The following is a 13,923-nucleotide window of genomic DNA, read 5'->3' as shown; positions in this document are numbered from 1 at the left end:
GCTTCAAGTAATACCTATTACTGCTCTCAATATTTTCTTTGGTGTTGCTAATTTAGCTGCCTGAGCCTAAAATGGGTTAAATGACTTTATAAGTTGTTAGTCAGATGTTCAATGTTACTGCAGCACGTGGTGGTGCTGAGCACCGTGGTTTCTGTGAGAGCCCTGATGTAGTTCTGGATTACAACAGGTTGATGCACTGGAGGGAGCATGGGGCAAGGCAGCACTGGTGGGGCTGGTAAGCCAGTAACACCAGTTCGTTGCTTAAATGTTTTTTGTAGCAGGAGAGGAGGAAGGAGGACTGTGAGGGAGGCTATGGAGTTGGAAATTGTATTTCTGTTAAGATGCAAACGTAGAGGAAAGCACAAATGAGGCTTAATAGAAACTGTAACGTTGGGGGGCAGAGGCTGACATCGTGTGCTAAACCATCTTCTCTACCTCCAGTTAATAGGGGGGAAAGATGATTGTAGACCTTGATAGACCTAAACCATGACAGTAGCTACTCTTTGATTCAGCTGAGATGGGGTAGCCATAAGAGTATGTAAAGGGATGACTTCTTAAACTATTCTTTCTGGCAGTAGTTTTCTGAATGTGTTACAGTTCCAGCAAGATTTTTGCCTTTCCTTCATTGGAGAACATTGTGTAAAAGTGAACCTGGAAGAGGAAGAATCACTGGATGGGACACGAATGTAAGGATCAGTTGAAAGGGCTGCAATTTAGATTTTATGCATAAAGAATCTGCAAGACTGGGTGTTTGGCTGGGTCTGTGGAGTTGGAAGTATTAATGATGTGTTTGAGTTGGCAGGCGTATTTTTCTTGAAGTGATGGAGAGATGAAGAAAGATTTCATATGTATCATTGGACATAGATTTGGAGTAGAGGCAGTTTTCCGGACCATGTTCACAAAGGTGGCAATTTTTTTAAAAATTGCAAAGTAGATCTCCCAGAGACTGGATGTCCAGAAGAGCTTTTCAGGCTCTCCACTTTAAAAACAAATGGAGGATCTTCTGATGGGGGGGGGGGGGGGGGGAGAAAAAAAAAAAGTAGCTGAATAAGAGAGCTAGGTCTGGACTGTCACAGAAAAGATGATTGACAACTCAAAATGCATGGGGATGGAATCGTGTAAATATCTTTGGACTTTGGCAAGAACGCTGTTAGCTAAATTAACCTGAAGAAGGTCTAGGATGGAAATACAAAAGTGAAACTTGAGGCAACTCCTGTGCTTAGAGATTAAATGAAAATCTGGGTAGTGAATGAAGAGGTGAGGAGATTGAAGGATCTAAGATGGGGAAAATAGCTAAAGGATGGAAATTCCCTAATAATGCATACTTTTCCATAAAACTTATTTGTAAATCCTTAAAAAAGGGATATAGTTAAAAACAAATGAACCAACAAAACTATCTTAACATGGTTATAGTAACCATAACCGTTAGCAATAGGAAATGCTTCCTGCATTGCTTAATTCTTGCTCTGTGAATTTAATAGCACTCTTAAACCAACAGCGGCAAGAAAAACTGACTGTACAAGTCTTTCAAGCATTGTTCCAAACCTCATTCCTACTTGTCCACGTAAAAATGACAACATTTTAGGTTGGCACTTGCCCTTTCTTAAAAGCATCTTTACCTAGAACTTTTTTCAGTAGAGGAAAAAAGATGCATCTGCCATACTCCATCTGCTCAGTCATGCAAATATTGCCTTGTAACTACTGAAATGCCGGCCTCTATCAAAAGTCTCACAGCTTGAATGCCATTTGCTGCAGTTCATTCAGCAGCAGAGCTGCCTGGTGAGTGTAGAGGAAATGTTAGAGGCTAGCTGAACATAGTTTAGGTAATTTAGAGAAGGACGCAAAAACCCCTTTGATGCTCAAGGGTGAACTTTTAATTTAAAGATTTTTAGGAAATGTAGTTGCGCTAAATAGTAACTGACTATAAGCTCCTTTCTACTCGAATTTTGCTGCTGATGTGAAATCTTAAGTAACTTTTAAGTGCAGCTTTGCAGTTTTGCTCCTGCAGAAGCTGAAATTCTTCTTTACCTTCTTAAAGAAGTTAGGTTTCCTGGGGAAAAGGGGCCAGCTATTCTATTATTCTGGCATAGTGTGCAAGCTGGCTGTTGAGTCATGTACTCTTGATGCTAGTAATGTTCTTGAGATTTCCTGAAGAGAGAGTGACTGGAATAGTACTTGTCACTTGGGCATATCGAACTCGGACTGAGCAAATGGCACGTGTAAAACTGAGGCACTTGGGGTTGGTTTTTGCATGTTTTGAATGTGCAAAAAGGGGGGGGAAAATGACTTGCAGAAAAGCTGTTGTAGAAACAAGTGTTTACGTGTAGAGAATTTGAGGGAGAGAAGTTAACAGAGAGAAACTATGAGCCTCAAGGGTCTTTGTTACAATTAGAGCCAACACTCATGAATTAAAAATTCCAGTTTAGAAAGTGCACATAAATTACCTCTTGTTTTAACCTGACAAAGACTTGCAGTTGTATGGAACAAAATAGGAATTGTGCAAAGGTTTCCTGATGAAACTGAAAAGCAAGGTGAAACATGCTTGTAGGTTTTATATTTAATTAAGCACTTAGTCAGGTTTGCAACAAAACTTGCCTTCCCTCTTGAGTCCATGATCAGACTCCTCCAAGAGAAACTTCTGAGACTACGTAGTTCACCTGAATTAGAGGGAGGTTCTAGGGCTTAGTTTAGATACGAAATTAGAGGCGCTCTTCCTTTGGACATAATTTTGATACCATGTTCAGTGGTTTGGGGGTTTCCTGTGAAACGATTACTTCAGATTCATTTTTTGCAGGTGCTGCTGCTCAACTACTAGGTAGTTTGTACTCCATCTCCCCTTCAGAATTATATGAGGTAAATCTTCTAGGATGCTGTCTGCCTCTCTGCTTTTTATTTCTCTTTTCCATTTTAATATCCAGCTTGTCCAGCATCTATATTAAGAACGCATAAATGGTCCAAAAAAGCCTCTATTTATCTATGTTTTTGCTGCTCTACCAATTTTACTCAACTTGAGATATGAAACAATGCAAAGGAAATCTAAGAGTGTGGTAGGCTTAAAACTTAAGTTGAAACCTCGGAGCTGTGCTAAAACCACCCTATAAGGCATGACAGAGATGTTTCAGTAAATTCTCTTCCTAGCCATCAGCCTAAAAAGTTCATTTTCTGTTTACGTGTTTTTAACTTAAAGTTTCCTTTAATTATATCATTTTCAAAGTTCTTTACATTGGACTGTAAGAATATATGTGCACTGCGTTGACTGCATTTGGTAAGAAAATTGAAGAGGTTTTTGTAAGGTCGTGCAATAAACCAGTATTAAAACCATAAACCTGGTTTCTTATATTACTCTTGTACCCAAGAAATGAATTAAAAACAAAGTTCTCCTAATGTAAAATTCCATAGGTCAGTGTATGTTTGTTGCTTTGCTTACCTGCATATTTCTCGCAAAATAGCAATCAGGATGTCACCAACATCCAGTGGTTCTATGCCAAGCAAAAATGACATTAGTTAGATTCCTTAATCACTTGACAATTATTTTCTTGGTTTCTACAAATTCTGGTGTTCTCTTAATACATGTTTTTGCTTTAGAGTAACACTTGTTGATTGTGGTAGGACAGAAAGCTCAATCTATAAACTAGCAAAGCTGAAAAGTCTTGCTAAGACTAAATAATATAGGTTATGTTTGGGATGGGGGAGTGGTGTCATTCCTTTTTTTGATTGTTTTTAGTCTATGCACTGATGGTCTAAAGTAAGTCATGCCCTTTATTTAAGTAGCCTGTGAAACTTTTCTAGTTAATAGCTTTAGTAGCAAACTGTAACTGAATTTGGATGTTGAGCAGCAAAAATGTTTTTGTGCCATGTCTGTCTTGCTGAAAGTAATTTCTACCATCGAGAAATTGTAAATTTTTATATTTATTTGTGTGAAGAAATGAGATAAATGCTGCTGTTCGAATTTTCTAAGTAAAATCACCTCAGCTGGAGATGCTCTGGAGACACTTTCCTTACAACTCTTGTCAAAAATCAAAGAGACGGGGAGAAGGTGGAGGGACAGATCCTCTGCTGTAGCACAAGGACAGTCATGCTAATGCTTGTTTTGCAGAAATGCTGTATTTGGCTTAGCAACCTTCTTGCTAAATATTCCCCAACACTTTGCAGCATAATCTAAGGAGACTAAAGCTATTTAGGAACAGAGGGAATATGAACGTGTGGGGCAAAGACACATGCGATAGCTAGAGAGTCTGATGAGCGTGAGGAAGGAGGGCATTGAACCTTAATTAGAGATTATTTAATATCAAGCTGGCTCTTGATGTCCTGCAGCAGTAGAAACTGATGCCTATTCTTACGGCTTTGTATTTCATTTTTTTGCATGTTGGTAACATGCAAATGGATCATGTGGCAGGCCCCAGGGGCTGCTTCTCCCTATGAAAGTGAGACTTTCTATTTTGTGTGACACTTTCCATTCAGGACTGATGGCAGGGCTGGATTTGTGTACCCGGACAGTTGGGGGGGTGTTAAATAAATATACTTACCAGCCTGGAGTGGAGGGTTGAACTAGCAATTCTCTAGGCTGTACTGACATCTGGTGGCAGTTTATATATTTTGTAGTATTCAAAATGTTTTTCATTCAAAGACCGGGCAATTACCTTTCTACAGTCTGCTTGCTTTTGGATTTTGGGCTGTTCCACTGTATTTTGTGGCTTCTATGTGGTGGCTGTTCTTCTCCCACTATCTTGCTTCTGACTCCTGGGGGGAAAAAAGTTTTAAATTGCTGAAACTTATGTTTCTTAGCTAGTTTAAAAATGTACTAAGGACTTTAATTTCAGATTTTTTTTTTTAATTCTGTGTGTGTCTTATAGCAGTTACATGGGAAAGGAAACATTTTTATTATTTTATGTTTTTTCCCGTCCCTTCAAAGAGCTGCAAGGCTTATGAAGGAAATGAATGGGATAGTTTTCTTTCTTTGAAGCCGACGGCACATGCAGTTGCTAAAGCAGAGCCCTGAGATCCACCTCCATTTTTAGGTCTTCCCCATCAGACAGAGACCCTGGGGTTCCTCCTTACATAGCCAGATATATCAGTGCATGTATCCAAAATGTAACACAGAATGATCAGGACAGGAGAAAACATAGAATTCATTGGCATAGGCTTGAAGTAATCTTAACTATGCCAGGGTTTTTGGAGAAAGTCGATAACAAATCATTGTTACCAGGACCAGAAATTGTTCACTGAAGCTGTGCCCCCTTCCAGGAGCAGGCAGGTGAGAAGAAAAACTTGGCAATTTTGAGGGAAATGCTGCTTCGTGTAGTGGGAAAACAGCAGAAGTGAGAGGATTGTGGTCTTCACAGCTACCATGTAAGGATGGAGACATATGAAGGGGGACCCACCAGACTCTAGCTAAACTCTAAGAATGCCTACCACTTTGCCTGCTCCTTCCCAAGTCCAAATCTCAATTCTTACTTCAAATTGACATGGCTGTTGAACTTTAGATGTTGCTTTTTGAGGGGTGGCAGGTCAGTGAAAGAGGTAATTTGGGATATATCTCCAAACGTAAAGACCACACAGTCTTTACTCCAGGAGTCTACCTGGCAAGGAAGGAAGAGTTTTAAATACCTTGAAGTCTTCCCTGGGCCTGCTGTTTTTTAAGCTGTGTGTGTCCAGGAGAGGGATACAGCACAAGTATTTTGCCCCTCAGGTGGGTCACTGCAGGTGGATCAGTTAGCCTCTTTGTAGGCAGATTAGCCTTCCCTGTGTGCATTATACATGAATTTTGAGGAAGGTTTTGGAGACTGTTTTGAACTTTTTTCATTTGTAAAAAGCAGTATAAGAGGGCTTACCATGTAAATAGTGCCTCATTAGTTTTGCTAATGCCATAATATCCATAATGTTCAGTGATACTTTCCCCCATTTTAATGGCGTGTCTGATCAGAGGTAGCAGAAAGATGAGCTTTTTCAGAGGGCTACAAGTACATGAAAAGTAGCAGGATATCAGCTAATCTGACAAGGTTATAAAAGTGTTATACCTCACACTATATATAATTTTCTCCCTGTTTACAATATAATAAAATAAAGTTTCTTTATTTTCCAGTCATCTACTGTTGGGTGATATAATTGAGTGGTTCTTGATTACAACAAATATTCTATAAAGTGAGCAGTGAGTAATTTGTGTATGTTGGCACCCAACTTCTTGTCATCATAAGAAATCAAATATCTGACTTGCTAAAAAGGGAAGAGAATAGGTTTTCTTTTCAGTCCTTCCCTTTGGTGCTTCGTTGTGAAATGAAAAATGAATGACTGCAGTCTCTTTATCGTGTGGCCTGTATCGTGCAATTCAGGATCTTTTCCTTCCAGATGACGGCAGGGCAGTGCTTCAGTTGGGTTTTGGGGTTGTTGGTTTTTGTTGTTGCGATACATTCTTTTAGCAGCTGCTTCCTTCATTCCTTCCTTCCTCTGTATTATAGTTTATCCTTACTGTTGTGATAGCTTTGCTGAGACCATGATCACCCATGTGGCTATCTGTACAGGTAGCGACTTCCATTAACTCCCTCAGCTGCAGAATTTTAGCCTAGCTTTGTGCAGGACTTGCTGGCAAATCACCAGCTTTATTTCTTCTCAGACACTATAGAAGAACATGCTTTGCAATGAAAGCTGGTGGGTTTGGTTGGGTTTTTTTTTCTGGTATCTGAGTACCTAGACATAGATGAGGAACTGTGTCTAGCAAGTGGTAGGCATCTATTTTGGCCCTACCAAGGGATGTGATGTATGTAACTTCCCCAAGTATCTCACCTTAGAAGCATCATTCAGACTTTGTAAATATTGGTTAAAATAAAATAGTCACCTGAATTGATTTGGAAGTCAAAGGCAGTCAATAGAGAAGTAGTAGAAACATACTGGACCTGTGCTTAATGTAATCATTTCATTGCTGTCATGTTCTCCTGTCACTTGTTTTGAATGTAGGCCCTTCAGAATAAGAATTACTGTGTTGAGTATAAATGCAATTCTTACCAGAAGATTTCCTTAAATTGTTTGAAGTTGTTATGACTGTCTGGTGGGAAGCATATCTGAAATATATATGCAAAACTGACTTTTAAAGTCCTAAATCACTGGTATCATTCATTTAAATGCTGACACCGAAGAACATATAGTAAGTCTCAGAAGTGTTTGGGATTCCATAATAGTATGAGACAATAATACATTGCTTAGTTTTTATTCTGATTTTTCTTGTTCTGAATTTCTGGATTGTTTGTCCTTCATCTGAGTATTTCCTTGTCACTGCATCATTTGCCTTGACAAGTTTTCTTCGTGTGTATGCTGACAGTATGTTGCCTGTTATTGCACTGGCTCTCATAAATTGTCTTAGATATGAGGCCAACAGCTCCAATAGTTCATTGGCTTATTTTGAAAGCGGAATTCTTTGTTGCTATTGAAAAAAGCCAAAGCAGACATTTTGGGGTTTTTCCTGCTACTTTCTTTTTAGCAAATACAATATCCATGCTCTCTGAATTTACATAGTTTGGGGTTTTTTTTGCCTTAGGGACATACTGGATTATTGGGGGGAGGTAATTTTTTTGTTTGCATTTAGTTTCCATGTATTAAACTTGGGAAAACTGTTTTAATGTTAGAGGGCCTAACATAGGTTAACATTTTCAAAGTCAACTGTCTGATTTGAAGCCCTGAAGTTTGACTTGTACAGGGAAAATAAAATAATAGTAAATAGAAGTTCTAACCAACAGTAGTAAAAGATGCAAATCAAGATGATATCATGATTGATCACTTGAGTATAAAAAAAACTTCATCATAGCCCTTAAAGGATCAAAGTAGGATCTGTTAACAATAGAAATATCAGACGCCTGTCTGCCAAAGGTTGAGAATACTGTGGTAAATTCAGTCAGCGACTATCACAATATTATTTTTCTGCTCTCTCTTGTAAAGGGTTGAAGTGCCTTCTGCAAATCATACTTAATCTCGAAAACATTGAATGAGAAATACAAGGTCTCTACCAGCTGTTCACATGGGACTTTGAAGCTGGCCATGGCTCCAGCAGGGGCTGGGAGTAGGTGACCTCCTGAGATGTGTTCACACCTGGATTATTCTGAGATTTACTCCTTTTTCTTGCTCTGAGGGTGCAGCTCCGTGATTTTCTTTCTGCACTTTATGCTTTTGTTTCTGCTGCTGAATTCATTGTTGAGCCAACACCAGGCTATTCTGTTTCTTGCAGGGTTACCTGTCACTCTACTGGCTTGGCTGCTTGATTAAAGGACAGGGATTTCCCTCTTCCACTGTGTGTCTTAGAGAGATCCAACCCATGGCCCCAGTCAACATGTAAAATTGGTGGAGTTTTTTTAGGAGAAATGCATCTTCTGAGCACAGAACTAGCGTAAGTTGTTTAGCTGCTGACCAGAAAGCTGATTTATTCAGGGCAGACAGCTTGAGAAGAAAACCTTTTCATTCTTCCAATTTTTGCCTCCTTTGCCCTTGCAGTTCATATTATTTTGCAGCAGACTGTAAGGTGAAGGTGATCTGTATCTTCAGATTTAATCCAACTTTTCAGGCTCCTGCAAATCTCGAGGCCTTCTTATGAATGGTAAAGTGGGACATACTATTACATAGTCCCCCTCTTTCCCTCTCCTGCTGCTGTCTTGACCAAAGGGATTCCCACCGGGGATTTTTGTGACTGCAAGAACTGGGCTTTTAGATATGTGGCCTGATTTTTCAGAAGTAGTGGAATGAGATGCAGGTAATGGTAGAGGAGAAAATTGTACAGTTACTTTGGTCCAACTGAAACGTACTTTATGCCCGAAGTTCATATAATGGTGAGAACAGTACCAGTACTGGGGCAACCCTTCTATGGGTTAAGCTCTCCGATAACGCTCCTCTGCCTTTTCAATAGCAAATTAACTTTTCTTAAAGTAGGTTGCTGTGATTCTCTAAGACGATTCAGGTCCCCAGTCACTTGCACATGTTTTTTTGCACATACATTGTTTTTTAAAGTAGAAACTATTAATAATCTTGTCCCAAAGTGTTTCTTGTACTAAAACCTGTTTAACTGGAACTTTTTCTCTTCTGAGGATTTTGGCTTTTGTTCTTCATGAGAAAACCTTTTTGTTATTTATGATTAGATTCTCATTTTTTATTTTGTTTTTTTCCTTTTCCCTTAGAGGTGATATATTTAAGGAAACTGAATACTTAATCTGTTTCTGAGAGGAAAATATAATCTCAAACATACCTAGAATGCTTTTAAGTCATCTCTTGTTGTATAACTGAACTCTTAAATTTACTAAGCTGTGTCTTTAAAAGTATCCTTTCCCTCACAGTATTCAAAGGTGTCCCAGAACCATCATTCCTTTGATAATTAAAAATAAGCCAGATATTGTAGGCATTCCTCTAAGCCAGCACTCTAGAATATTGCTTTTAAATTGTGTTAAAAGCTTCCAGTCCTTTGGAAAAATTACATGACGGCTTTTACTTGTGGAATGCAAATACAATTTTTCTGCTTGACTGTTCGTTTGTTAGTGTATTTATGGGCACTCATTAAAATGGTGAATCCTCTCTTTTCTGCAGGCACAACTTCAAGACGTTCACGAGTACTTTGGAGTGAACTGACAGGAAGCCTTGCAATACCACGGTGGCAATAACAGTGGCTGTCCTCTGGAGATGCTGAAGCTCAGCTTTATTTTGAACTTCTTTTCTACACCTCCCAACTTGTGCACAAAGGACTTAACATTGATTGGGATTCACATGGTATAAGATAGTCATGGGTATGGTTTTTTTTTTTTTCCTTTACTTGACATCTGCATGTTTCCGGCCATCAGTGATGAGGTCTGCTGACACTTGGTCTGTTTTCGAGAGCTCTGAGTGACAGGTACTGTAAACATCCTACACTCTCAGCTGTGGAAACTAATAAAGCTGGGAGAAGGCTGTTTACTCTCCCTGCCTTGGAAATCGTCCGGAGGACAAGGATGGAATATTGTGATCTCTGTGTTGATTGTATTTCTGACAACCTGTATTTCATATTTTACGTTATGGTGTCAGAAAATAAACAGTAGCATTATATGAGGTAATCAGTGTCTCGTGTTCTGACCGAGGTCCGAAGGGCCTTACAATATGCTTTAGCTGCACTGCTGGCTTGAGAGAAACTTAAAGAGTAGCAATAATACATTACAATACTTTCATCCTTAAGCATCGATTAAAACAGACCTGTCGCATTGTTTGTTTATAGGTGGTGGTACTTACAAGTTACAGTGTAGACATCCTCAGGTTAACACATCAGTAGTGTATTTAATCAAAATCATCCTTAAATGTTTGGTTCTTGTTTTCTAAGATTCACTCAATTCTCGTTTCCTACCCAAAAGGGCTAGAAACAGAGGTCAGAAGGCAAAAAGGTTCTAGGGGACTTCAAATTTCAGTTTATTTTTTAAGAAATTCAGAGGTGTCAACACTGATTAACTCCATCTCTAAATTAACTGAATTAAAGATACAAAGGTTATGGAAAACCTTATGTTTTCCACTTGCTGTTCCCTGCCACTTGCCCCCCAGACTGTATTATTCTTTGTACTTTGTCTTGGCAATCTTCCTCTTCCTCCTTGTGTTTCTTTCATTCTATTTGCTGTTAGCCAAGTAGAGCTTCTCATTTTAAATACAGAATAAGCTGAAAAAAAAATTTTTCCTTTTAAATCTGTTATCCTGCTGGCATGAGGTCTAAATCCTCATGAAGTGTAGTTTTGCAGCTCTTCTTAAGCAGTGACTTTGGCAGAAAGAATATTGTTCCCCTCTTTTTTTTCTTATATGTGGGAGGGGACACCCTTTGTGCTCTTTTAAGAAATTTTTCATAATACAGTTGAATTCAAAGATCACCTTCTAGCTCTATTTGCAATAGCAAACATCTTCAGATCCTGCTGCTTCAGCTTTTTAGCAAAGGCATTTAAATATAAAATCTTTGAAATAAGGGCTGTTCTAAGAGTTTAAATATCAGGGTTCGGAAAGTGATGGGAGTGGGAAGACAACAGGAGAATAAAAAAAAGATCATGTAAGGATTTGAAGTAGTACTTCTACAAAATGGACAAAAGAATTCAGACTGTTAGGCAGAGCTAAAAAAAAAAAAGTCAGTTATTTGAAGCAATAATTATTTTTCAGGCTCTGGCTTGTCTTCCTTTTGGAAAAAGGAATTGGAGGGGAAGCCAGAGTCACAGGGCCCGTTAGAGAGCTGTAGCCAACGAGTAAGTTGATGAGCGAAAAGAAGGTTGAGGTCTGGCTGTGCAGTAACAAACACCAGCACTTCAGATTTACGGGGTTTTTTAACTCACGATTTGTGTAGTAATTTCTAAGAAAAGCAGAGTTAGCCTCCTAAAATGATCGGTTTAAGGAGATATTAGCTGTTCAGACTAGTCAAACGATAGAGGGTAGCATTTCCTAATACACATGGTTCCCTTGGCAGAGAGATATTTTTGAGGGTGATGGAGCAGACAGTTACATCCTCCACTGCATGACAATACTGATTGTAGGCTATGTTGTTGAGGAAAGACAACTTCGTGAAAGGAGATAACATCCTGAATTTGTGGGGTGTGGTTTTTTATATTATTCTTATTTAGATTTGCTTTAGGTTTGGAATCGTTATTTTGTGTCTATTGGAAAAACTTCTCTATATTTAGCATTACCTATTTATGCATTTAATAATGAAGTTCCAGCTTCAGTTTTGTCAGTGTAAGTTGGGACTGTTGGAGTCTTTCTCGTACATTCTTCCTTGGCCACGCTTTCTTGCCCTTTTACTTGTGCTGACAGTAATACTTGTTTAAACTGTGAGCTAATTCAGTGGCTTGACCCCACTGAAAACTAAATAAGCAAAACAGCTTTTATGTGGATCAGCTGAGTAATGGCTTACTCCACCACTGTGCTGTGGCCTAAAATGCTACTGAAAATGCTAATTCTTCAAATATGGCCACTTTTCTGAAGAGCTAGAACAGAGTTTATTCTAAATAGATTAAAATCCTAAAACAGTAAAATGGTGACATTACAGGATTTTGTATTTTATTTGATATTAAATTCTTCTGTTAATGCTGTTTGAACGCAATTGCAAGCATGGTGCTAAAATAAATTGAGATAAAATTGTTTAATTAAAATTTTTCATTTTTTGAACGCCATTCATGCTTCTCTTTGAAAGATTTGTTTGTGAAGTCTAATAACTAAATTGTGTTGGTAATAGGGAGCAACCAGTAATTTTGCTACCTCCATACCTTTAATTGTAAAAGTATCCTTTGATGTACTTGCACCATACTGAACACTGTATAAATTGCATTATTTCTAGATCACAGAGTGTTTTTTCCCCCCAGGTATCACTTGCCAAACCAAAGGCAAATGTTGTGTCCTTTTCTTTTGTTAATCTCAGACTTCAAAGAGTTTAAGATTCTTTCCAGTCTATCAATTAAATATAGAGCTTTCCCATTGTGAAAAAACATACAGGGCTGCTTCAAAAGCCTGTTGCCAGTAATGAGCTTTGGACTGGGTCCATGGAGAGGTAATCTGGATAGCTACCACAGCAAGTCATCTGTGGGAAATTGCTGACTGTAGGCATGGGCTTTTTTTTTTCTTGAAGGGTGTTTCTGCCAAGATGCAAAAGTGACTTGCTCCAAGTGATTTTTGGCACACCCGGGACAGTATCTTGCATGTTAAGCTCAACATGCTGCGTTGATTATGTTTTTATTTTTTTTTTTATGAGGAAGAGGAGGATAGTTCTTATTATCATGTTTCCTTATTTCTAAACTTAAGTTTAGGTATTGTAATTTTCTCCCTCTAAACTCTTAACACAGGTGAAGCAGAATTTCTTTTTCCTTTTTTTTTTAAAGGTACATTTTTGATTACATAGTCCTGCTAGGTAATTGCCTAACATCCAGTTTTGGTAATATAGGAAGTGATTGTGGGAGAAAAGAATATGTGGAAGTCCTTGGGCAGAGCTGTTGCATGCTTGGAGATTGCAACCTGACCTTGAGGTTTACAGGTGAAATACTAGAAAAACATAGTATTAAAAGTTTCAAAGAGCTGCTAGTGAGGGAAAGGAGAGGTGAAGGGGGAAGAGAGGTGACTGATTTGTCATCCAAAGGGGGAAAAAAATATACTGTTGATTTTAAGTGTAAAGACTTCCTTGATAGAATCATAGAATCATTTAGGTTGGAAAAGACCTTTAAGATCATCAAGTCCAACTGTTAACCTAACTGCCAAGTCCACCACTAAACCATGTCCCTAAGCACCACATCTACACATCTTTGAAATACCTCCAGGGATGGTGACTCAACCACTGCCCTGGGCAGCCTGTTCCAATGCTTGACAACCCTTTTGGTGAAGAAATTTTTTCCTAATATCCAATCTAAATCTCCCCTCACACAACTTGAGGCCATTTCCTCTCATCTTATCACTAGTTACTTGGGAGAACAGACTGACACCCACCTCACTACAACCTCCTTTCAGGTAGTTGTAGAGAGTGATAAGGTCTCCCCTCAGCCTCCTCTTCTCCAGACTAAACAACCCCAGTTCCCTCAGCCGTTCCTCACAGGACTTGTGCTCCAGGCCCTTCACCAGCTTCGCTGCTCTTTAGGGGCAACGTCTTTCTTGTAGTGAGGGGCCCAAAACTGAACACAGTATTTGAGGTGCAGCCTCACTGGTGCCGAGTACAGGGGGACAATCACTTCCCTACTCCTGCTATTTCTGATACAAGCCCAGATGCCATTGGCCTTCTTGGCCACCTGGGCACACTGCCGGCTCATGTTCAGCCGGCTGTCGACCAACAGCCCCAGGTCCTTCTCCTCTGGGCAGCTTTCCAGCCACTCTTCCCCAAGCCTGTAGCGTTGCATGGGGTAATGTTGATGATACAGTGAAAGAGAGCAGCAGTTGTCCTTGATGCTTATACAAAAGTCAAGTTCTTTTTTATGCAGTTAATCT

At 39.1% G+C, this 13,923-nt stretch overlaps 1 long non-coding RNA gene across 1 annotated transcript in view; it reads left to right on the top strand.

Annotated features, from left to right (window-relative positions):
• The window catches only part of LOC142080234 (uncharacterized), a 32,122-nt gene extending 19,991 nt beyond the window's left edge, over positions 1 to 12,131 (top strand). The window contains exon 2 of the long non-coding RNA XR_012672904.1: positions 9,556 to 12,131. This is a non-coding gene — a long non-coding RNA (uncharacterized LOC142080234). The remainder of the gene's footprint in view (positions 1 to 9,555) is intronic.
• The last annotated feature ends 1,792 nt before the right edge of the window (positions 12,132 to 13,923 follow it).

Source organism: Calonectris borealis, chromosome 3 (assembly GCF_964195595.1).
Source record: "Calonectris borealis chromosome 3, bCalBor7.hap1.2, whole genome shotgun sequence".
Taxonomy (NCBI): domain Eukaryota; kingdom Metazoa; phylum Chordata; class Aves; order Procellariiformes; family Procellariidae; genus Calonectris; species Calonectris borealis.
The sequence above is the reverse complement of the archived record's forward strand: the minus strand, read 5'-3'. Positions and strand labels throughout refer to the sequence as shown.